This window comes from Ovis aries, chromosome 17, assembly GCF_016772045.2.
Source record: "Ovis aries strain OAR_USU_Benz2616 breed Rambouillet chromosome 17, ARS-UI_Ramb_v3.0, whole genome shotgun sequence".
NCBI lineage: Eukaryota > Metazoa > Chordata > Mammalia > Artiodactyla > Bovidae > Ovis > Ovis aries.
Window position 1 is genome coordinate 34,336,152 of NC_056070.1, and position 26,620 is coordinate 34,362,771.

At 40.2% G+C, this 26,620-nt stretch overlaps 1 long non-coding RNA gene across 1 annotated transcript in view; it reads right to left on the reverse strand.

The window, feature by feature from the left end:
• LOC121816923 (uncharacterized) overlaps nt 1–26,620 on the reverse strand; it is a 259,574-nt gene that overhangs the window by 164,566 nt on the left and 68,388 nt on the right. Inside the window, exon 2 of the long non-coding RNA XR_009597002.1 lies at nt 8,195–8,276. This is a non-coding gene — a long non-coding RNA (uncharacterized LOC121816923). The remainder of the gene's footprint in view (nt 1–8,194; nt 8,277–26,620) is intronic.

A 26,620-nucleotide genomic window follows, 5' to 3' on the forward strand; every position in this document is an offset into this window, starting at 1 on the left:
AATTCACACAAAAATCAGGATCTGGGAACTTCCAGTGACAAATTAGAATATCTGACAACTCTACACATTCCCACGTGGTAACTTTGGGGGCAGCTGAGCAGCGGATGCTCTTTTGAACAGACCACTCCCTCCCCGAGACCATAGCACACTCTTGGCTGACTTAGCTTGTGTGCTGGATCCCTAGGGCTTTTGAACTGGTGATACCCCAGCCCTCCTTTTTTCCAGGGCATTCAACCCAGAGAAATCAGAGTGGTAAGAATGTTTTCAAACTTCATAAACACACAGTGTGTCAAAAAACGATAAGAAAGGAGGTAACTTGCACCTTTTCCTCAATGGCTTCCTCTTGGGGATGACCCAGGGATTGTAAGGATTTGAAGAACCGCCTAGGGCCTTCAATTAAAATAGTTTTGTCTTTGGTTACTACCGGAAAAAACCTGTAAGCAGACAGCTGCTTCATGCCAGCTGAAATTCTAGTCTTGGGTGGGATGGCAGAGGTTTATGACTTCAGATGAGAAACAGGCAGCAACAGATTATATTCTTATGCCAAGTTTCTCTCTTTATTGCCATGGAAGCAAAAAGAGAAATGCAGAAAGGGGAAAGCTTTGTGAGACCTGTGTTTCACTCAGACTTTCTGCTAGGCATCGGGAGCTGCTCAAGATTTTGCAAACACTTTTACAGGAAAATCATAGATATAGAAAACCTCTGAAATTCAAACAGAGCTGGAAAAGAATAAAGATCATGCATTTTGTCTTTAAACTCAGAAGCAGAACCCCCGGGATTTGGTGTTCTAAAACAAGACTGGAAACATTATTAACGTTAATAAATAAACATCTGGATTGACTTGCAGCCTAAATTTAAGTGTCCTAAATATTTTGGCTCTATTATAACGATGCTGCATTTTCCTAAATTTTCCAATGTTTCTTTGGTCCATAGCTTACACTTCATTTTCTTGGGACTCTTTTAACTTAGGTCTTGTTTTCCATGAAAATAGACCCTGTTATATAAATATTTAAACACCAAATGTCCATAAAAGATAGGAAATTGGTTTTGATCGCGTCCCTATATTTGCACAGTGTGGGTCCTTGGTATACTCATGTCCTTTTCATTGGAACCATGTCATCAGGCCATCTGCTTCTCTTTCATTCTCCTAATACTTTGTGCTCCATCTAATTCTAAGAGAGCCAAAATTTACCAACAAAATTTTTGTTGAGCTAAAATTAAAACTCAAGGTCATGATGAAGCTGTGAATTCCATTCTTTAATGTAACATTTAGCCAGTGTTAGCCCAGTTTTGTACAGTACTAGGGAGAAAACACATACACTATGGAGGCATAAACCAGATTAGGCGGTACTCGTAGCCAAGTTTCACTTGGAGCCTCTAGTGTGCTCCAAAAAGCATGAGTGCATGTGAAAGAAAAGGTCAGCAACACACAACTCCAGCAAGAAAAGTCCAATAAAACCAATGCAAAATTAAATGAGCCAGCTACAGAGAACTCTCCTCATAACACAGTGCTTACACCTAATCCGTTCCTCACCACCTTCGACTGAGAGTGTTGGTCTCAGGTCCCTAGGCTGTTGCTGTTACTGCCTTGAGCTTTTGACTAGCCGTAAGCCAAGGGGTTGCTATGCAGAGTCCCAGTGCATGGAACCAGAGTTAATCATTCACAGGCCCTTTTGCCTGAAATAAGATGCTTTTCATTTCCCCTGGCTTATGCGAATAATGAAAAAAGAAAACAAACAAAGGAGATAACTGCACTATGTTAAAAGATAATCCCTTAGCATAACTATTGTCTAGAAGCCTGAACACCACAGGCAGGCAAAAATCCAGTCTGCATTCAGGGACGATGCTGACATTTATTTATAAGAGATTATGCCATGACAGAGCTTCAAGGCATTTAGAATGCTCCTATTCCCCAAGGCCTCCACTATATTTATATGCAGGATCCCATATTATTTTTCCTGCTGTTATGGCAACAGAGATTTCAATGTTTACAGAGCTATCAAGTTCTGACAGGCCGAGCTGGGGACTTTGCATCACTGAAAATGGAGCAAGGGACCCGGGAAGCAGGCACAAATGCCACCGTCTGAACAACTAATACCTGAGCAGAAGGGAGGGAGCAAGCAGGCAAGCAGCAACGATCAGCTCTCAAGGCTGCTTGCCCCCAGGGGAATTTGCCCTCCGGATCCTGTGATTTTGGAGATCTATTACAAAGTACGCTGAACCTAGTAAGTCGAGTTAAATCTAAAAGAAAAGCAAACCCCAAATTCCTACTACAATTTTATACTCTGAATGAGTATTTTTTTAACTTATTTTTTTCACTGAAGTATAATCGCTTCACAATGTTGTGTTGGTTTCTAACGTACATCAATGTGAATCAGCTATCAGTTCAGTTCAGTCGCTCAGTTGTGTCTGACTCTTTGCAACCCCATGACTTGCAGCACGCCAAGCCTCCCTGTCCATCACCGACTCCCAGAGTTTACTCAAACTCATGTCCATCGAGTTGGTGATGCCATCCAGCCATCTCATCCTCTGTTGTCCCCTTCTCCTCCTGCCCCCAGTCCTTCCCAGCATCAGGGTCTTTTCCAATGAGTCAGCTCTTCGCATGAGGTGGCCAAAGTATTGGAGTTTCAGCTTTAACATCAGTCCTCCCAATGAACACCCAGGACTGATCTCCTTTACAATGGACTGGTTGGATCTCCTTGCAGTCCAAGGGACTCTCAAGAGTCTTCTCCAACACCACAGTTCAAAAGCATCAATTCTTCTGCACTCAGCTTTCTTCACAGTCCAACTCTCACATTCATACATGACCACAGGAAAAACCATAGACTTGACTAGACGGACCTTTGTTGGCAAAGTAATGTCTCTGCTTTTGAATATGCTGTCTAGGTTGGTCATAACTTTCCTTCCAAGGATCAGCTATAAGTATACATATATCCCCTCGCTCTTGAGCCTCCCTCCTATCCCACCCCTCATCCCACCCCTCTAGGTCATCGCAGAGCACTGGGCTGAGCTCCCTGCGTTATACAGCAGCTTCCCATTAGCTATCGATTTTATACATGATAGTTTATATATGGGCTTCCCTGGTAGCTCAGCTGGTAAAGAATCCACCTGCATTGCAGTAAACCCCAGTTCAATTCCTGGGTCAGGAAGATCCCCTGGAGAAGGGAAAAGTTACCCACTCCAATATTCATGGGCTTCCCCGGGGGCTCAGATGGTAAAGAATCCACCTGCAATGTGGGAGACCTAAGTTTGATCCCTGGATTGGGAAGATCCTCTGGAGGAGGGCATGGCAACCAACTCCAGTATTCTTGCCTAGAGAACTCCCATGGACAGAAGAGCCTGGTGGGCTACAGTCCATGGGGTCGCAGAGAGGTGGACACGACTGTGTGACTACGCACAGCACAGCGGCAGTGTATATATGTCAATTCTACTCTCTCAATTCATTCCACCCTCACCTTCCCCCGCTGCATCCACAAGTCATTCTCTCCATCCCTGTCCCACAAATAGGTTCATCTGTATCATTTTTCTCAATCCCATATATACGTGCTAATATACAACAGTTGTTTGTCTCTTTCTGACTCACTTCACTTTGTATGAATTTCCGAGTGTTAGACAAGAGCCCAGTTTCGGGCCCTGGAAGGGGTCTGCCTTTCTGCAACAAATGGCGACTCTGGCGGGGACTCTTCTTCGCTGAGACTGACATCCTGACCACTTGGGGTACTCAGGGGCCAGCTTGCCTGCCAATGGACCAGACCCAGCGGCTGCAACTGGGACCCTTTGTCCCTGTTCTCCTCCTGACGCGGACAACTGGCCAGAGTGCCCCGACCAGTAAGGAACAAGAGACTTTATTGACCTCTCTTCCCTTCCCTCTCTCTTTCTTCTCCTTAACCCTTCCTATCCTTCCCTGTTTTTCTAGTCTCCCGGTCCTGAAAGCAGGAATCTGGTCAAAGGGCCCTCAGCCCGAGCTGAGGATTGAAGACTGATCACCTCCTCTTGGCAGAGAACTCAAATTCTGGTTCTGGTCTGGTCTGATTTCTGGTAGGGCCGAGTTCCAGTCCTCGCTTCTCTGGAGGCCCAGGGAAAAGTCCCATAACCCCTGGCTATCTGAGGGTGGCAGGAGACGTCTGTAAGGCCACCCCTTTTGTGCCCCCCTCCAGCCTCCTCCCCCTTCTTCTTTCAACCTGGCTTCCTTTCCTCCCTTGAAATCTTTGATGTTAGTACTTGGATCTGAAGTCCTGTGTCACTATAGGAAGTTTTCTGAGAGACTGTATTTCTGCCTGCAATGTGGGAGACCTGGGTTCGATCCCGGGTCAGGAAGATCCCCTAGAGAAGGAAATGGCAACCCACTCCAGTATTCTTGCCTGGAGAATCCCATGGATGGAGGAGCTTGGTGGGCTACAGTCCACGGGTCACAAAGAGTCGGACACAACTGAACAACTTCACTTTCACTCACTTTGTATGACAGACTGTAGGTTCACCATCGCATCACTACAAATGAAGCTCTGTTGAGTATGGGAAGTTAGAGTCCATTACTAGAGCTCTGGAGTAGAGGAAGAGAAAAGAAAACGCAGTGCGTGAAGAAAGGGCAGAGAAAGTCCTCTCTCGTTGCCCACTTTCTATTTTTAACTGCACAGTGGACACCAGCCGCACTTTCCTTTACACCAAATTTAATCATTGCTTAGTAGTAAACATGGCTTAGTAATTTCTAGAATACTCCAATGCTGAAGCTAATTACTGTATGAGCTGGCTATAAAAATGTCCTAGAAATACTTGTGTCTATCTCACAAACAAGATTATCTTAAGAACTTGCCTCCTCCTCCACGGAAATAACTATGTATAAATGGGAGCTCATGGTTTGAGGTTCTCAGCCTTGAAGTCACTTTTTGGAGTGGACCCAAACTCCTCCATACTCTGTGACTGAGACACTGGACTAGAAATCGTGAAAACATAAGTCCTTTCAAACACGCCCTTTGGATATCTTGGTTCCAGAGGAACTAGGAAATAAAAGTCACAAGTTTAGCCACCACTCCCCAGTTCTAGATGTGGACCAGGGAAAACAGTATCAAGTACCAGTGAAATAGAGCAAGAAGTTCTAGGCTGAATTGCTTTCTTTTTTTTCTTTTCTTTGTGTATGAGTGTTCATAAGGGTACTGATGTTTATTTGCTTACAAAAGTGTAGGACAGACTTCACAAACGTGTCTACATTTTTTTAAATTCAAGTTTGGTTCTGTTTAAAATTGTAAATAGCAGAAAATATGCATATTTCCTAATGCTCAAGATGAACATGCCAACAAATAGCAAGCTGAGATTCACCATATAATATTGGATGTGTGAAAAGATTGTTTACATGATACAAACTTCAACTTCTACAAAACAAATGCTAAAGTATGCAGAAAAAGGTATTAATGATAACTGCAATAAATGTCTCTGTATGTCTTCCTTGATAAGCTAGAGCTAGAAATGAGTATGGATGACATATGGTCTTCCCCTTTGGAAGAGCTGCTTTCCAAGGTAGGTCAGTTGTAAAGACAAGTTGGAGAGCCTGGAGAAGACAGCAGGGCTTTGAGCTGGAATAGATGCCAGTCCATCCAATGGTAGCAACTGTGACCACTGATTGCAGTTCCTGCTGCCATTGGTGACTTGGCCTTTCTTTCTTTGAGAATGGACTTTGTGGGACTTCCCTGGTGGTCCAGTAGTTAGGACTTCACATTTCCACTGCAAGTGGCAGGGGTTCAATCCCCAATAAAGGAACAAAGATCCTGCATGCCACATGGTGTGGCCAAAAAAAAGAAAAAGAACTGACTTTGTGCATAGTTTGCTCCCCTGAGATCCTGGCCCCCAGACAGGATTATCTGTGGCTGGTCTTCCCAGCAGTCATTGAAGGGGCACTTCAGCGTGTCTACCCACTGGTCAACTCACTTAAGTTACCCTAAGCAGCAGGAAAATCATATGATGTCATCATCTTCATCATCACAACAGTCTTCTTCATCATCAAGAAAAGAACTGGTTGCAAACACAATTAATGGCCTGGATCTCTTCCTAAGTACTCTTTCAAGATAATTATTTAACCATGAGTCTTACCATGAACTCTGCAAACATAATATTCCTTCATTTAACAAATATTTCTCAGCCCCTAACTTATGTGCGGCTCTGTATAATACCCTAGAGATGCAGTAATATGCAAGATAAACAAGGTCTTTGCCTTGAAAGAGTTTAAATTCTATGGGGAGACAGTCAGTAAACACAAGTAAATCAACCAGCAATACAACTGTTAGTGTCAAATATGATAAAAAGAAAATTAAGAGGTTCTTACAATAGAGATCAAGGAGTATCTTCAGATAGTTCGTGTTTAAGAGCCCCTCCCCGAATAACATTTAAGAAGGGATTTGCTTGATAAGGAAACAGTTCTGAAACTAAACAAACTGGAAGCATCCATCGATGGTAAACCTCATGCTGTTTGGGGCTCTCAGTGACTACTTAAAAGTCTAATAAAGTATTTCTGGTACATGTTGAATCTCTCAGCCTTCTGGAAGACTGAATACGGTGACTTGCGGGGAGGCTTATGTCTTAGTCCAAAGCTTGATCCAACATTGTTAATTAATTTCATCTGTTGCTTTCTCATGTACATTTTGGCTTCCACAACAAAACCAAGATCCTCCTTTACTGAAGGAAGATATAGAAAAGGGTTTTTAGCATGGCAAATAAATGAAGGATTTCCCTTAGAATCCATCCTGAATTTATCTGCAAAATAAACTATGTAAGGCTCATCTATACAATTTACTAGTGTGAACATCTAGCACTTTCATCAGATTTTTAAAGGGCTCTGTGACCGAAAAAAAGAACATGGCCACTCAGACAGAATGGGTCTAATGTAGTCCACTGATTTGGAATCTTTCAAAAAGCTGAGTTGTTCTACCCAGGCCTTCAGCTGACTGGATGAGGCCCACCCATATTATGGAAAGCAATCTGCTTTACTCAAAAAACTACCAATTTAAATTTTCATCTTATTCAAAAACATCCTCACAGAAGAAATCAGAAAATGTTTGACTAAATATCTGGAACCATGACCTAGACAAACTGATACCTAAAATTAACCATTACAAAGTACATAATGCATCCTGAAAGGCAGAGGTTCAGACTTACAGAGTATCATTTCAAAGCTGATGCCTTAGTTAAATGTAAAAGAGACGACTCCAAAGCTTTATCAGGCCACAGCTTCTGGGTGATGGATGGTGTAGCATGTGGTAGGAGGGGGCCCATGGCCATTCATCCTTTGCTAACCTCCTTTGCTGTAAGGTGGGCCCCTTGGTTCAAATAAATGTCATGATCATATTGATAAATATGATAATGATATCATATTGATAAATATCAATATGATATTTATTGATAAATCAGATACTCTGTGAGCCCTTAGACAACAGAAAAGCTAAGTAACTCGCAAACAGGAAAGAACATCATACCTGGAAATATATGCAAATCCTAATCAGGACAAATCACTACCCTCTCCATGACACTGAGTGTCCAATGTAACTATCTTGCCAGTAAGTGATTGATTGGTCTCCTTGAGGGACAGTATTATATTAGGGGCTCACATCATATTACGTTAGAGGTTTCTCCTGCTGACAATTTTACAACCAAAAACATACTAAACTCTTTGCTAGAAGAAGACATGAAGTCCTTGAGTAATGTTTAGTATTTCCTTGATATCCTGTAACTGAAATGTTGTGATGTAAAATTAACAATACTTAAATACTATGACATTAAATTGATATATCTCATATTATATAATAAATGAATAAGAGAAGGAAAAAATGCTTGCAGCTGGTATTTATAACTGCCTTCTTCCACTATCCATTCTGTATTCCTTTTGAGTTCAGCAATGACCTGAGCTGATCGTAGTTCTTTACCAAGTAGGGTGACTCAAACCATCATTCCTGAAGGATCTGGGCCATTGGTAGTCCTGCCTGGGTTGGGTTGCTGTAGTTTTCCATTGACCTTAATCACTAGGCATGATGTGATTACTGAGAGAAGTCCTAAGGGACCCCCTGTATCCCAGACACGCTCTTCCTCATCTTCACTGTGGAGTGGTCATCCAATTTCTTCTGGTAACCAGCCAGCACAGTAACTTCCTTCTTTGCCTGTTGATTCAGAGGCATCAGGAGCCTAGGGTGGCTGGGCAGGAGTCTTAACTTACAGCTCAATGGAATCATTGTTGTCTTCTGCTAGAATCATTCCTCTCTCAGGAACTAAGCACTCTAGGCCAGCAGAGCATAAAGCTGCAGAAACAGGAAGCAAAAATTTTGCTAGTAGGTCACTAGGTATAATAGGAAGTGGTACCACTTTCATTTATACTCTGATTCCTAGACCCATGAATCTTGCCTACTAGGAAAACAGTAACATATACTGGATACTAATTCAGTGCTTATATGGCCTTCCAGGGGACCTTGCCCCAGCCCTGAAAAGTACCGTCACCTAGCTCATGCTGGAATAGAGTCTTCAAAAGGCCATTTCATCATTCTTTCAAACCAACTGCTACAAGATGGCAAAGAACATAGTAAGACCAATGAATTCCATGAAAATGGGCCCAATGCTGAACTTTGTTTGCTGTGAAGTCAAGATCTAGCATGTCCCAGACTAGCAGAGCCTTAAGACTTTTACTGGTATAACAGGCTCCTGAATCTCCGTAGAATTTCTCTCAATCTCTGGAGTACACAGGTCTTACTAGGCATTCAAAGTACTGGCCATTTCTTGCTTATGTATGATTAACATGCTGTCACCAATATAGTGGACCAAAGTGACATTAATATTTTGTAGAATGATCAGAAGATCAAGGTCCCTTCAAGCTACATTGTAACAGAACAGGAGAGTTAACTTGGTCCCAGGGAAAATCTGTGACTATATCCTGTTATCTACTCTGGCGAACTGCTTCTGATCCTCATTCATAACAGGTACTGAAAAGAACACACTTGTTCAATAGCCTCATACCACAAATGAGAAGCCATGGTAATTTGTTCTAGTAAAAGTACCTCATGCAGCAGACTAGCCACGTTGGAAATACCACTAAGTTATATTTCTGCTAGTCTATGGTCACCTGCCATGATTCATCTGATTTATGTGAGAAGTAAAATGATGTATTACATGGGGATATAACTGGGTTGACCATCTAGGTGGGTTTGAAGTCTTTGAGGATGGTGCTAATCACTGCCATTCACACAGGAGTTGGGAGACCGAATTATTTTTGATTTAGCATCTTGACCTGAGTAACCTCCCCTTGGTCTTTCCTGTTTCAATAGCTCTTACTCCACAAGTTAGGGAGTTAATGTGAGTATTCTGACAGACGCTAAATATGTCCACCCTGATTATGCAGTCAGGAAATTGGAAAATGACTACCACGTGAGTTCAGAGGCCCACTGGACCCAATCTGAGATGGGTCCAAACCAGAACTTCATTGACCACCTGACCTTTATTCTCCCAGACTCTAACAGAGAAACCATGAGAGTGTTCCATTTTCCCAAGAACCGTGTCATTCAGATCAGGTCCTCTAGCCATCAGCTCTTTAAAATGTGTGTGTTCTCCAGAATCTGAAACAAACATTCATGAGCAAATAGCCTATTAAGAAAGTGCCCTCAGATTCCACTCCTGGGTATGTATATCTGAAAAAAACACAAAACACTAATTTGAAAATATACACACACACCAATGTTCAAAGCAGTACTATTTACAATGGCCAAGACGTGGAAACAGCCAAAATGTCCATCGACAGAAAAATGGATAAAGACGTGGTGGGGACTTCCCTGGTGGTCCACTGGTGAAGATATCATGCTTCCACTGCTTGGGACATGTGTTTGATCCCTAGTTAGGGAATTGAGATGCTACAATGCCACAAAATTGGCCAAAAAATAGAAACAAAAAGAAGATACAGTGTGTATGCATATATATACATATACATATATTATGGATACTCCATTATATAGATATCATATATGATCATCTCTAGGTCCATTCCTGTTGTTTCAAATGGCAATATTTCATTCTGTTTTATGATTGAGTAACATTCCATTATATTAACATGGAATTGGAATATTAGTCATAAAAGAAAATGAATATCACCATTGGCAGCAACAACGATGGAACCTAGAGATTATCATACCAAGTGAGGTAAGTCAGAAAGAGAAAGACAAATATAGATATCATTTATATGTGGGATCTAAAAATTACAACAAACTAGTGAATATAACATAAAAGAAGCAGACTCACAGATATAGAGAACAACTAGTGGTTACCAGTAGGGAAAAGGGACGATAAAGGGATGGGGAGTGAGAAGCACAAACTATTGGGTGTAAGGCAAACTCAAAGATACTTTGTAAAACACAGGGAATATAGCCAATATGCTGTAATAACTGTAAATGGAAAACGCTAAAGAATGCTCAAATCACCACACAATTGCACTCATCTCACATGCTAGTAAAATAATACTCAAAATTCTCCAAGCCAGCCTTCAGCAATACATGAACCATGAACTTCCAGATGTTCAAGCTGGTTTTTGAAAAGGCAGAAGAACCAGAGATCAAATTGTCAACATCTGCTGAATCATCGAAAAAGCAAGACAGTTTCAGAAAAATATCTATTTTTGTTTTATTGACTAAGCCAAAGCCTTTGACTGTGTGGATCACAATAAACTGTGGAAAATTCTGAAATAGATGGGAATACCAGACCACCTGACCTGTCTCCTGAAAAATCTGTATGCAGGTCAGGAAGCAGCAGATAGAATTGGACATGGAACAACAGAAGGCTCCAAACAGGAAAAGGAGTACATCAAGGTTGTATATTGTCACCCTGCTTATTTAACTTCTATGCAGAGTACATCATGAGAAACGCTGGGCTAGAAGAACCAAAAGCTGGAATCAAGATTGCTGGGAGAAATATCAATAACCTCAGATATGCAAATGACACCACCCTTATGGCAGAAAGTGAAGAAGAACTAAAGAGCCTCTTGATGAAAGTGAAAGAGGAGAGTGAAAAAGTTGGCTCAAACCTCAACATTCAGAAAACTAAGATCATGGTATCTGGTTCCCATTACTTCATGGCAAATGGATGGGGAAACAGTAGAAACAGTGTCAGACTTTATTTTTCTGAGCTCCAAAATCACTGCAGATGGTGACTGCAGCCATGAAATTAAAAGACGCTTACTCCGTGGAAGGAAAGTTATGACCAACCTAGACAGCATATTAAAAAGCAGAGACATTACTTTGCCAACAAAGGTCCGTCTAGTCAAGTCTATAGTTTTTCCAGTGGTCATGTATAGATGTGAGAGTTGGACTGTGAAGAAGGCTGAGCGCCAAAGAATTGATGCTTTTGAAGTGTGGTGTTGGAGAAGACTGTTGAGAGTCCCTTGGACTGCAAGGAGATCCAACCAGTCCATTGTAAAGGAGACCAGTCCTGGGTGTTCATTGGAAGGACTGATGTTGAAGCTGAAACTCTAATACTTTGGCCACCTCATGCGAAGAGCTGACTCATTGGAAAAGACCCTGATGCTGGGAGGGATTGGGGGCAGGAGGAGAAGGGGACAACAGAGGATGAGATGGTTGGATGGCATCACCGACTCAATGGACATGGGTTTTGGTGGACTCTTGGAGTTGGTGATGGACAGGGATGCCTGGCGTGCTGAGATTCATGGGGTCGCAAACAGTCAGACACGACTGCGTGACTGAACTGAACTGAACTGAACTGAAATGGAAAATAACCTTTAAAAATTGAAAAAAAAAATTGTAAAAAGTGCCCTTAGGAAGAACTGCAAAGGGGTTGGGAGAGTAGAATGAATAAAAGGAAGAAGTGGAGGAAATGTGTAATTGCAGAATCCCAGCCTGGGACTAATCTAACAGGTGAAAATTCTAAGAGTGGGTTGTCCAGGTGGGAGGCGAGTGAGCTGGTCTTTCATATTCCTACATCAGTCAATCACTGCTTAGCAGGAGTAAGAGGGTCAGTGTAAACTTCTGGGCACTTCTGGCTCTCCAGAAGTCGGGGTTTCGTGGCAGTCTTCTGCAGAGAGCTGCAGACATGGCTTGTTCACAGCCAACACACATGCAGGCCAGGGAGGGTGGTACACAGATGAAGATAACAGTCAGCCGAGAGGCTCTGGCGAAACAGGAACCACAGCCACTACTGTAGTTAAATGGGCAGACAATGGCCAAAGGGCAATAAAAGCTAAAAAGGATAATAGTCTAGGACCTGCCTGGTGGTCCAGGGGCTAAGACTCCAATCTCCCAATGCAGAGAGCCTGGGTTCCATCCCTGATCAGGGGGCTAGATCCCACATGCCACAACTAAGACCTGGTGCAGCCAAACACATTTTTTTCTTTAAATTTAAAGTCTGGTGGAAAGGAAAAGTTAAAAGAGGTAATGCTAAATTTAGGGTAAACAGATGACCAAGACCAAAGGGGAAGTGAGAGAGGATCTCAACAGTCCAGAACATTCCCATCTCCCCTTTCAACAGCTACAGACACACCCCTGCCCACCCCCTCCTCCCCACACACTCCACCTTAGAAGGACTACCAGTCCAACAAGTACCCACACTATATCATCCCATTAAACTTGTTTTATTGGTTTACTTGCATCTCAAGAGGAAACACTTCCTCAGGAGCATAGCAGAAACTCTGGTTGGGAGCTGAGTGGTCTGGTGCAAGTTATTTAACCTCTTCATACATTAATTATATATTTTTAATGTGGATCATAATATCCATAATACAAAGATTTTTGTATATTGTTTTTAAGTCTATTAAGAAATGACTAGTGCAATGCCAGGCATACAAGCACTAAATAACTAATAGTTTCTTCCTTCCTTCAAATGAGTCTCCAAACTAGACTCTTTTTTCCCTGAAATTGTTGAGGACAACTGGATTCCTGATGTAGCAGCCTTAACTTATTTAAAAAACAAAAAAACGTAAAGCCTGAGGAGCACAATGTGATATAATCCTGGCAGATCTGACAAAGAGAAGGACTTATAACTTTTCTTTAGTTTCAGTTTCTAAAATGAGAAAAAGTTTGCTTTTATAGTGTATTTGAACAAATAGAAGTGACTTACATTTTAAAATATACAAAGCTGATTTCTTGGATGATTGTACATGGTAACTCCTGACATTTTGGCCTGTTAACATTGTTTTCCACTCGGACAGCAGAATACAAAGTTCCAGCACATAAGTGTCTAGAAAAGAAGTTTCATACAGTGTGGAGACATGAGGTTGCTCAGACAATCTTCTATAGGAATCTGTGTTTCCACCTTAGTTAAGTATCTAAGTATCCATTAGCAATGAAGCAATGGTCTCATCCATAAAATCAGTCCTGAGAAAAAAGAAAGAGAAGGCCTGTGACAAGGAGATGAAGAGTAAAAATGTAAAAGACTAGAAGGTAGAAAAGAACAGGAGAAATTATGTGAATGAGTGAAAAATAATCTTGAAGAATAATTACTGGCAAAGCAGTCAATAAAAAGATATACAATTCAACTGACTACTCATAATTTGTAATCTCAGAATCAGTCTGCCAGGATGGATAAATGGATGGATGGAGAGATAGGCAGAGATATTAAAGATATAACCATTGATTAATAGCTGTTGAAATGAATTATTAAGGGGGAGCATATTCCAAATTTCTAAATGGTTATGCACTACAGTTCCCAGATGGAGGCTTTATTTTTCCATGTGTCTTTGTCATTTTCCTTCTCTGTATGACCACCTGGCACCCTTTTGTTCCCCAGCCTGGCCCCATAAGAATGCCAGTTGCTTGGCAACTGATCCATCCACTCGAGTGTCTCAAGGAAATAACCCCTGCTCCTAGGATGGTGCATGATCCAAGTTATTATAGTAAGCTCTAGTGTTTACACCTAAGCCTGAAGAGATAATCCTTGTTCACAGTATTCCCACTTCAGTCTATGAAAATCCATGTACGAACCAAAAAAGGTAAATGAGAGCTACATTACCTGCTCTTTCTTTCAAGAACTATTAATTTGATGATATATGAACAGGTGCTGGGGCAAGTTGATTGAATCCTGAACTATGTCTTGGTCAAATAAAACCAGGAAAATGTCTGACTGTTTATAGGCAACCAACATCACAACAGTGTTTAGGTGTTTTCAGTATAGTCATTCATAGAAACCATTTAATCCATAAAATGTGGTTGAAATGCTGTCTTTCTTGCTTGAACTCTTCAGTTTTTCCAACCTAAATCTTACAGACACAAACATATATACCTACCATGCCAGCTGAAGTGGCTACTTTTTAAACTTTTAGAGAGAACAGCAAAGCACAGAGAGGAAAGTGGTAGGTTAGCATCTGCTTCAAAGGTTTGAAAGCTCATAGAGCTAGAGACAGAGGACTTCTCTTCATGAGCTACAGGCACAGTTCAGTTCAGTCGCTCAGTCATGTCCGACTCTTTGCAACCCCATGAATCGCAGCATACCAGGCCTCCCTGTCCATCATCAACTCCCGGAGTTCACTCAGACTCACGTCCATCGAGTCCGTGATGCCATCCAACCATCTCATCCTCTGTAGTCCCCTTCTCCTCCTGCCCCCCAATCCCTCCCAGCATCAGAGTCTTTTCAAATGAGTCAACTCTTTGCATGTGGTGGCCAAAGTACTGGAGTTTCAGCTTTAGCATCATTCCTTCCAAAGAAATCCCAGGACTGATCTCCTTTAGAATGGACTGGTTGGATCTCCTTGCAGTCCAAGGGACTCTCAAGAGTCTTCTCCAACACCACAGTTCAAAAGCAGCAATTCTTCGGTGCTCAGCTTTCTTCACAGTCCAACTCTCACATCCATACATGACCACAGGAAAAACCATAGCCTTGACTAGACGGACCTTAGTCGGCAAAGTAATGTCTCTGCTTTTGAATATACTATCTAGGTTGGTCATAACTTTTCTTCCAAGGAGTAAGCGTCTTTTAATTTCATGGCTGCAATCACCATCTGCAATGATTTTGGAGCCCCCAAAAAATAAAGTCTGACACAGTTTCCTCTGTTTCCCCATCTATTTCCCATGAAGTGATGGGAACCAGATGCCATGATCTTCATTTTCTGAATGTTGAGCTTTAAGCTAACTTTTTCACTCTCCTCTTCTGAGCTACAGGCACAGAAAATGGAAATCATCCATTGGTTTATAAGGACACAATTATTAGCCCAAAGTACATAAATCTGCAGAGCAAGACTCAAGAGGATGCCTTACAATGCCTCTGTCCCATTACAAAACAAATTATGTGTTTTTTTTCACTATCTAGGAAGGAGAGCTCCCACACTCATCACAAAGGCCAGGCTCACCTCATTATATCCATTACAATTAAAACATTGTCTATAAACTTCTTCTTTCCCTTAAGATCCATGTTACTAGGTGTAGGAACTCTTTTTAAGATAATTATTCTCTTTCTCCAAAATTGAAGCATTAAGGCGCTCATATATGGAGCTTTCTTACAGTAAAACACATATATCTTTATTACTTATTAGTATTTTTTTTTTAAAAAAAGCATGAGGGATTAAGTGAATAAAGTTCTAGAAAAGCTTTTCCAAAACTCACAGATGGACAGAAGTATAGGGTCGCTTAGAGGCACTTTCCAGAACTGATGTGGTGAAGTTCTATTTTGGGAGGAGTAATTGTTTTATTTTTATTATCTTTTTAACTAATATGCAATAATGCAGTTCCCCTTTATATTCTGTAGTGAATGATATGATCCCAGTTCACCCAGAATCTAACAACAGAGTCAGGACATTTTACTCTGAATTAAGAACACCAAAAATATGTCAACCAAGATGAAAATAATCACATCTTTTTTTTTCAAGTAACACATTGGTAAAATTTTGAAGGGGCATGCTCAATATTGCCAAGAAACCAGACAGATTAGCATTTCCACATAGTATTAATATAAGTATAATTTGATGTAAAATTTTGAAGGAAATTTGTTAATACACATCAATTTTTTTCAATATGAACATATTTTAATTTACAAATTCTTTCTAGGAGTTTACACTTAGCTAAATTGGGTACTAAGAAAAAGCTTCAAAGATGTCCACACAAAGTATAATAAAAGAGGAAAAAAATATTAAGTTCAACAATTGAAGATCCATTCAGGAATTCATTCAACAATTTTTTTGTACATATACTGTACTTCTGAGGATACAGGAATAAATTTAAATGTTTGGGAACGCATGTATACCTGTGGTGGATTCATGTCAATGTAATGCAAAACCAATACAGTATTGTAAAGTAAAATAAAGTAAAAATAAAAATTTTAAAAATTAATTAATTAATTAAATAAATAAAAATTAAAAAAAATAAAATAAAAGTTATTTGCTTCCATGGAGCTTACATACAATGAGAATTGTATGAAACAACTAAAATGATATGTAATTTATGAAGAAAACTGGAGCAGTTGATGCAACTGCTAAGGGGTGGAAGAGAGGATTCAGGGGTGCAAATCCGAAGATGGTAGCCTGAGTCAGTGAGTGAAGATCACTGGTGAATCTCTATGACAGAAAATATTGATGCCGTGTGCCCAGGAGAGGGGGGTCATGAAAACCCCAGACAAGTCTTTGGCGGGGTGTGGGGAATCTAAGAAAGAAAGAAGAAATGTGTGCCTAACTTCCCAGGGAAGCTGGGGAAACAAACTCCATAAGGAGGGTCATAAACAAAAGTGCAAAGGAGCCCATGAGAGTTTAGCGGGTGCCGACGGAGCACAGAAGGTCTCAGACAGAAGTCGACTCCCCACTAGGGTCATGGTGCAGCTGAGACCCCACCCCCACCCCAGGTATTCAACAGGAGAATAAAGATAGAGAGAAGGACACTTGGACCATGCTTGCCCCTGGAATGCCCGAACATCACGGAGCTCATGTCCATCTGAGTCTCTGGGATTTCCCAAGGAGGTGGCATCATGACACTGATGTCTAGGCAGCCCGCTGCCTTGGCTGTGCCCTCATGACACTGTCCCACTGATCTGCTCTTGCCCCATCCAATCCAGTCTAGGGGGCAGGGGGCAGGTCTCAGCTGTCCATATGCTACTGATGAGGCAATGGTTTTTATTCTGTTTGCTCTTTTTTTGGCTGCACTGCAAGGCATGAGGGATCCTTCCCGGTCAGGGATTGAAGCCCCCCACCCCTCAAAGTGGAAGCAGGGTAGTCTTAACCTCTAGACCACCAAGGAAGTCCCACAGTGTTTCAATAGGAGGAAGCTACCACGACTCAATATCTGAAGAGCAAAAACACAGACTGTGTTCTACTAGGAACCGGTCAACATCCTCAACACTAACTAAAAGGTGTTTCTGCTTCTGGAGGATTTTCCCAGCTTCCTCAGTACACAGAACGTCTATGGTGAGAAGAACATGTAGTCTGGACTAAGGTAACTCCTTCTAAAGACACCCTAATGTTTTTGGCTCTAGCTAAATCCTCACTTAGTATGAGGTAAGACCTTGCCCCAAGGTCAGATGTGTCTCCACTTACATATTAGAAAAGTCAGATTTGGGTGGGTTTTTTTTTGTCTTTTGTTTTTTTGTTTGTTTGTTTTGTTTTTTTAGTAAATCACTAGTAGAGTTAGCAACAGAGTCCCTGTTTCTGCAGAAACATCTGCAAAGATAACACCAGAATGACCCACATCTATCCTTAGCAATCAGGCTTACTGGTCCTTCACAACAGATCCTCAGGAGTTTTTGGAAAGGAAAGGTAAATGGAGCCTGCTGGAATGCCATCTTGAAAACAGCCTTAGGGCAATAAAAAGCCTCAGAGGTTATGCCAAGAACAGGCAATTAATCACTAAACACAATTAATCACAGTTTTGAAAGTCACAGACCCCAGTTCCCTCACCCAACAGTCAAAGGCTTGGCTTTCCCAACCTTCTAAAAGAAAACGTGAAATTTTCTCAAAAACTTAGTTTCATTTCTGAGTTGATTAAAATTTCACCATCAAAAATACAAAAGGATGAAGCTAGAATAGTATAAATAAGTTGTACCTCTTCTAATAACCCAGATTCTATATTCACTCACTAGGCATTTACAACTAATAATTTTGTGCCAGATGATGCATTTAGAAGAAAATAGATGATTATATAACCATGAAACCCTTTTCTTCAACCTAGTATAACATGTTCAACCACTTTAAGTTTATTTGGGGTAGGCTTGGGATATTTTCTTGGTTTGATATTTGTTTCTGTGTATAATGCTCTCTAAGCAGAACTTCCCATATATTTATTTCTGAGATCCTGAAAAATAGAAAATAAGACTTGGAAAAGGTATCACAGGATACAGCTCTCAGGAATCCAAAAATCACTTTGTCCATGTGTAGCAGAATTTTTATAAGTGTTCGGTCATACAGTCTGGGCATTATAAGATTTTGTAAACACAGTACAACCCTCTGAGAGTTATCTGCTGTTGTGTGGTCTTCATCACAGCTGTAATAAGTTACATGTAGGTATTTTTTGTTTGTTTGTTGATTTGTTCTTTTCTATCTCAGCTCTAACTTTTCATTTAGAGCCAAATAAGGACATCGAATTAAAACATGAACTGAAGAGACAGATCAGGCAGGAAATTCCAAAGTTAAGTTTCTCATTGTAATTTTAACTTTCCCATGATAGACAGTTTCTGTACTTGTTCGCATCTTGCATGTACATATATACAGCTTTATATAAAGAGTCAGATTCTGACCTCAGTCACACTTGTTTTATTTTTACTGAAAATGTAAGAGGGAGCAATGAAGAATCAAAGAAGGGCCAGAGGTCAGTAGACTGGAAAGCAAATGCTAAAGAAGACGGTTATGGGAGGCAGGCAAATATGGGAGGTTGAAAAAGAAATACAAGGCACAGATGGAATTGTGTTAGTGGATGCACAATGGCATTTCAAGATTTCTTAATATGCATGTCTTCACATAGTTCTTTTCAAATATCTGTTAAACAACAATTTAAACCACATTAATTTTTTATTTTTTTATTTAGAGAGAGCTTGAGCGTTTGGTTCCCTTTGATTTCACCTCTTGCTTTATAAATCTTCCGACCAGTCATTAACTGCTTGTAAAGCCTTGGCACCTCATATATTGTCACTTAATTATGTTATGCTACAGTGGGCTTCCTAGGAGGCAAAAATTCTACACAAAAACACTTATAAAGAAAGCCAGGGCAGACAGCCTGACTAAGCCAGTAAGAATAAAAATTGTTGCTGACAAGGGAATAGAATCGACAGCTAAAGCTTTCTGAACCAAAGGGGAAAATGAATAGCCAAGACATTTGAATTGTTGAAGGAAAGGATGCTTCAGATCTAGGCGAGGGGGAGGAACAGAGCATAAAACTGGAAATAGGAGATTAACCACTAAGCCTGCTCAGAATGAATCATAAAGAGAGAAAAGGGATTATTAGCCCAAAGGATCTAGGCAGGAAGGGCCCAGGGCAAAGTCTCCTGATGTATCTTGCTTTCAAATCTAAAATGTTAAACACTGTACCCTGTTGGAAGAAGGGTTTCTTTGCTGTGAGCCTGCCCAAGACATGAGGGAATAAGAAGGACTGGAGAAAAAAACAGATTCAAATTGCAGGGCACAATTAAAAATTAACGATAAGCATTTCCATGATACTACTCAATGACGGTGAAGATGCGGTAAAATTAGCACCCACATACTACTGGGGGCAGCACCAGTTGGGACAATCCTTTTGAAAAATAATTAAATAATATCTATCAAGAATCATAAAACTACTACTAGCTTTAATAGAGAATTTCCTTTCTTGGTCATGTATCTTAAATACCTTAGGATTAGAAAAATCTCTATTCATAGAAATAGTTAACACAATACTATAAATAAAGTTCAGAATGGAAACATTAAATGTGTAATAATAAAAGACAACTTAAGTGTAACATTGTTGTATATATACTCAATGGAAAAAAAGTGATCATAAAATCACGGTTATTAAAGTATACAGAACGATGAAGTAAGTATGAAATACTCCTGACCCCCAACCCCAAATTGTTGAAATTTAATCAAGTTTTTAGACAGGATTTCCAATTTACAGGAAATATCCAGCTGAGAAGGCAAACTGTCCATAAGCAGGTAGTTCAAAATTATTGACAACTGACCCAGTTTCTTCAGTAATTCAGTGATCTAGGGGTAAGCAGGTGGTGGTGGTTTAGCTGCTAAGTCATGTTCACCTCTTGCAACTCCATGCACTGAAACCCACTAGATTCCTCTGTCCAAGAGATTTTTTCAGGCAAAAATATTGGGTGGGTTGCCATTTCCTTCTCCAAAGGATCTTCCTCACTCAGGGATTGAAACTGGGTTTCCTGCATTGCAGGTGGATTCTTTACTCACTGAGCTACCAGGGAAGCCTTTGAGTGTCAGCAGAGTAGAGGTTATTCTTCCAGAGCCTGCTGTCCAACAGAGCTTTCTGCAAAGATGGCAATGTTCTCATAGAGTAATCACTAGATATGCATGACTGTTGAGCACTGAAAGGTGGCCAGAGTGACTTACGATCTGAATTTCTTAACATCATTTAATTTAAATTTAAAAAGCCATTTGTGGTTGGTGTCTACCATGTTAGATGACACAGCTTTAGATTTGAAAATTGAAGAAACACTCAACCATATGCAATGTACAGATTTTGTTAGATCCTGAAGCCAACTAACCAATTTAGAATGACCTGAGTATTTGGGGAAAATCTGAATATGGCCTGTATTAGATGTTAATTTTGTTAATTTCGATAAAGTTGCTGTGGTTACATGAAAAATTTCTTATTTTAGAGACACATGTTGAAATATTTATGGACAGAATGGCAAAATATCAGTGTCTGGGATTTGTTTTAAAATGCTTCCACCAGAGAGAAAGAGAAAATAGAGATGAAACAAGTGGACAAAAGTGGATAATTATTTAATCTGGGTGAGAGGTGTGCAGGGTCCATTATACGTTCCTCTTTAGTGTGTGTGTGTGTGTGTGTGTGTGTGTGTGTGTGTGTGTGTGTGTGCTTGAAATACCTTCAAAACAACACTTTCTAAAATAAATAATACCGAAGTGAAAATAAATAAGCGAGAAGACAAAATATAGACTTGCCCATCTGGTTGATACTGACTAGCAAGTAATCAATTAAGATGTTAAGATTTACAAATGATTTTATGTCTATTTCAGTGAAGAGGTAGAACACAGTCAACATGTTAGGAAATGCTTATAGAAATATTTTGAAAATGTTTAAGTAAAGTCCATTAAGTATGGCAGGAAAAAAAATTGTTTGAGAATCGCTGTTACTAACACATATACATACCCACACACGCCCATACACACAAAAGAAACTGGATGGAAATACACCATATAGTTTATTCCATAGCAGTGGAATATTTTGTTCATGTGATTGAACTGAGTAAAGCACAGACAAATTTTTGTAATGTGGTTCTGTAAACTTTTAAATGAGATTAAAGCCACATTTAAAATAAACCTTTTAAAAAAAATGAGATCTATGCTACATGGAATTGTTAATAGCCTCAAAAACTATTTCTGCCAAAAGTCAAATCCATACCTCCACACTACACTGTCTTTTTAAGCGTTTTCAGCGGCATGTAAACAGAATAAAATAAAGACATTCACAAAATTTGCAAATGTACTGTGAAGAGAAAACTTACTGTCATGTTATGAGAAAGGGGCAATTTATTCTACCTTAGAAGTGAAATAAATTTCTGCCTTCTTCTGAATGCAAAGACAATATTTAGTATTATTTAATAATTAACAAACAGTAATTTTAATATCTGAATTTATATAACAAAGTATATTGAATATAGTCCCCTACTGTTTTAAGCACTTCACTTACAGCAAATCTCACAACAACCCCTTGCAGTATGGAATTTCACTAGTCTCATTTTGAAGCCAGAGACACAAAATTTCAAAGTCACAGTGAAGTTAAGTAAATCTAAGACCCCATAGCAAGTAACTAGTAGAGCCAAGATTTAAACCCAGGAATTCTGCTGCAGGAGTCCATCCTTTTAAACACTGTGCCCTGCTGGCTCAGGTAATAGCTCTATTGCCTTTGTTCATTTACAAGGAGAATTAAATATCTTCATCTCTCACTGCAACACACTCCACCTCACCCCTTTCCTGCAGGCCAGGGAGCTAAGGAACTTCTGGCATCCTGTGAAAAGAAAAGGTGACTGAGCCAAAGAGACATTAGCTTGCTATTATCCAGCTTCCATCTAAACCAAATTCCCACTGAGCCCTTGGAACTAAACTTCCCCTTCATGGGTGATGAATCATCCTCCTATTTTCACTCTTGATTAGCCCAAGCTGTCCTTGATGGCAAGTCAGTTCAGGTGATGCCATAGTGCAGACCAGTTTCTTGAATATGCTATTACAGTGGTTTGTTCAGAAATGAGGTGTTAATTTTAAATCTGGTCATGAAATAGTTGTTTTGCATGTGGTGATATTTTTGTTGCTGTTGTCTTAGTCCCTAAGTCATGTCCAACTCTTTTGTGACCCTGTAGACTGTAGCCCACCAGGCTTCTCTGTCCATGGGATTTCCCAGGCAAGAATACTGGAATGGGTTGCCATTTCCTTCTCCAGGGAACTCAGGGATCAAAACCCACAACTTCTGCATTGACAGGCATATTCTTTACCAGTGAGCCACCTGGGAAACCCTGGTAATTTCATAAGAACACCTTCATTCAACCCACTGAGAAGAAAAGGTTTTTGGCTGAGTTAATTTTCTCAACTGAAATTTGGTCCTTGGAAGACACCCAGTTTTTTTAGGTACATCTTTCTAAAGGCAGTGTTATTAGACTGCCTTATTAAGAAAAATATGTGGAATATAACATAATCGAATCTTATTAATGATGTTACTTTTTAACAACACATGCAGAATTGAAACTATTACCAATTACTGGATTGGAGAGACACGTGGGTTATTCCAGCCCTTTCTAGAACAGTCTTGGGAAGCTATGTTTTAGAGTTCCCACACTTGTCTCTTCTGACAGCTTCCTCGTGTCCTCAACAGAGATTATCAGTTGACATTCCTACTGCCCTTTCTCTAGCAATCATCCCTCACCTCCTAATTCCCAGCTTCTAATTTGCTGTCATTTGGGAAACCATATAACTATGAATTTGTGAATGTATGAATCTACGAATTTATGAATGTGTATATGTATATCCCTTTCTACAAAGGATATGTGGCTTTGCATAACTTGGGGGGTGAAAAAGGTAATGACTGTTGAATGAATGTGAACAAAAGGAAAATAAGAATAGGCGAATCATAAAGTCAAGAGTCACGCACTCACAGACTGCATACTCTGCTGCCCTTTGATGGCTGGCACTAGGGAGCACGTCGATCTCTAAGCTTCCTGGAAGCAAAAGTGAGGATGGAAATGTGATCAGCTAGTTACAGGTTCACAATGAACAGAAAGTAAAAACAAGCCAGCTATTAAAAAAGGAAAAAATACTACCACTCTTGACATAAAAACCAAAGAGACTTTCTTCCATGGTGTTGCTAATAAGGATGATGGAAGATACAACAGATAATGTCTTCAATGGTGCTCTGAAGATCACTAGTGTAATGTATTTTGAATAGTGTTTCTTTTCAAAGTCCCTTGAAAGTGAAAGTCGCTCCGTTGTGTCTGACTCTGCAACCCCATAGACTGACTATACAGTCCATGGGGCTCTCCAGGCCAGAATACTGGAGTGGGTAGCCTTTCCCTTCTCCAGGAGATCTTCCCAACCCAGGGATCGAACCCAGTCTCCCACACTGCAGGCAAGATTCTTTACCAGCTGAGCCACAAGAGAAGCCCAAAATTCCGTTTATATAAGCCAAAAGCAAATACCCAAGACAAAACAACATGTCAAGTAACAGTGAAAGCAATAGGACTGACAACTATGAGATTCTCAGTAAGGAACATGCACAAATTTGTGTGTGTGGACTTTATAATAACTATTCACCTTGATCAAAGGTTGCTGGCACCCACTTCTTAATCGATGGCCATGCTCCAGGTATGTAGGTTTATAAACATTTATACATTTCTATGGGGAAATCTATTTCTTTTAGGTACTATCTCATTAGAAACCATTAAATACTCCCAGCCATTAGATTTAGTTAATTCTCAATTCCAGCCTTGCTGCTATCTTCATTCTATGAAAAGGGACAAACAGTTCTTATTATTTGAGCTCTCTTTATAATCGTCAGCTTCCAAACCTTCAATAAAAAGATAAGATTGCCAGATTTTCAAAGAGAATTTCTAAATGTGTAAATTAGCAAGGTGAATGGAATAAAGACATACTCTCGCACACTAACTAAAAAGACAGTCTTTCATTTTGAGTCCTTCTCTGAAGTGAATTTAATCAAAGTTTATTCAGTGAATTTCAAAGCAAATCCACCAGCCCACTTTACTTTCCATTTAGGTCCCTAACAACAGGATTTGAAGACTGTTCCTTACTTTTAATTCTTTACTTGTGCGGTGCCTACTGTATGTAGAGAATGTTTGCCAGTTTGGATTCTCTGAACAACACAATGAATTCCCCATACCATGCCACCACACAATTGCTCAGCTATCAAGTAAAGCTTTTTTATCCTGCTGAGTTCAAAGTTCAAAATTTATTTCTTAGCTTAATGCAAGGCTAGTGCAAGTGTGTTTAATATATTCATTCTAAATGCCATCAGAGGACGGTGGTGTCAACATTTTGGCTTTGTTTGGACAGCTTTTGTGCAAGTGCAAACACTGAGTGTATGAAATCTAATGAGATTAGGTGCTTACTGCAAAATTAAAGGCAGGCGACTAGACTTCAAAGATTATTACCGCAGCACAAATCCCCTTGCTATATTTCTTGGGCCATTTCAGTGAACTAACGTTTGAGAATCACCTTTACCGAAAGATTTTCTTCATAGCAACCCTTTGATGGAATACTTGATATTAAATACTTCCTAAAGAGTACATGATTTTTTAAACACTTTTTTTAAACATTTTTTTTTAACCATCAGTAAAAAGAACTATAGCTAAGGAGGGTGAAATTAAATCAAGACAAGTAAGAATGAACCAAAAGCTTTATTACAGACCCAGAATTAAACATGATTCCTTAAAAAGCTGTGGATACTCAGTGTGGTTTGGTTTTGATTTAACAAAAATAAAGAAAACAACAAAAGAACTTTGACCTCATCACATGATAATGAATCTTCTCAGGTTTTTTTTTTTTTTTCAGCATAATTAACCTTTAATAAGAGCTTACTACCTCCCAGGCACTGTTCTAAGTCATCTATATGCATTAAGTTCCTTTCAACAACTACCTTATGAGACTATTAATATTATTAGTCCAAATTTACAGGTGAGAAAATCGAAGCTTACTGAAATTTAACAGTAGTTTATTAAACTTAAAGACCCAGGGTAGAGTAGGAGCTACCTGATGAAAAATTGTGCAGGAAAGAACCTTGTATCTAATCACAAGTATTTTTTTAAGTTCAAACAAGAGATACAAAAGACCCTCCAAAGAAGTGATGATAAACAAACACATGCATGCCTGCATGCTAAGTCACTTCAGTCATGTCCAATTCTGTGCAGCCCTATGAACCGGAGCCTGCCAGGTTTCTCTGTCCATGGGATTCTCCAGACAAGAATACTGGAGTGGGTTGCCATGCCCTCCTCCAGGGGATCTTCCCAACCAAGGGATCGAATCTGGAACTCTCACGTCTCCTGCATTGGCAGGCAAACTCTTTACCACTAGAGCCACCAGGGAAACCCAAACAAACCCATATTACCTAAGAATCAGTGCTCCTGGGGATAGATCAGATTATACAAAGGGATATGCAAGCTTCCTTATGACACTCCAGGGATAACATGGTTAGGAAGAAAACACAAGAGAATAGCTATAAGGGGAAACGGAAGAGAAACAAGAGAGGCAGAGAAAAGAGGGTGTAGCTACTCTTGTCTCCAGCGTAACTAACCTGGCAAGCAACTGTCCAGAGCTTGGAGTAAGAGGCTGGATGGAGAAAATGAAGGTTTGGAGAAAGCAATAACTTCAGTCTGGGGACGTACTATTGTGTGTGTGTTCAGTGGCTGAGTCCTGTCTGTAGCCCGCCAGGCTCCTCTGTCCATGGGATTCTTCAGGCAGGAATACTGGAGTGAGTTGCCATGCCCTCCTCCAGAGGATCTTCCTGACCCAGGGATTGAAACTGCATCTCCTGCCCTACAGGCGGATTCTTTACCCGCTGAGCCACCTGGGAAGCCCAGGGATATAACTATTAGGTTGACTCACATGAAACAGTTCTTTGACCATTTTTTTAATCTACTTCGGTTGCATCATTGCAACCAAAAGTTTTGAGATATCCAAATAGCGAGGTCTCTGATAATGGTGTGTTTCTTTGAACCTGTGTCTGTTACAGTAAGAGCTGCATGTATGGACTTACAAGTCACCTAGGCATGGTATACAACTTGAAGACACATCAGAGGTTGCATTTCATAGGGCTGCCAGGGATCCTCATGGTCAGAAGAGAGAAAGAAATCGGTAACATGTGAGGATAACTATGAAACTCAGCTACCACCAATGTTGGCTCAGATGTGATTAATATTTTGAAAGACAAAATCAGAACCAAAAAAACACTTTGGGTACAGACGAAAGATGGCCATGCTACAAGGGACTCCTGCCAAATGGCAAATAGTAAGG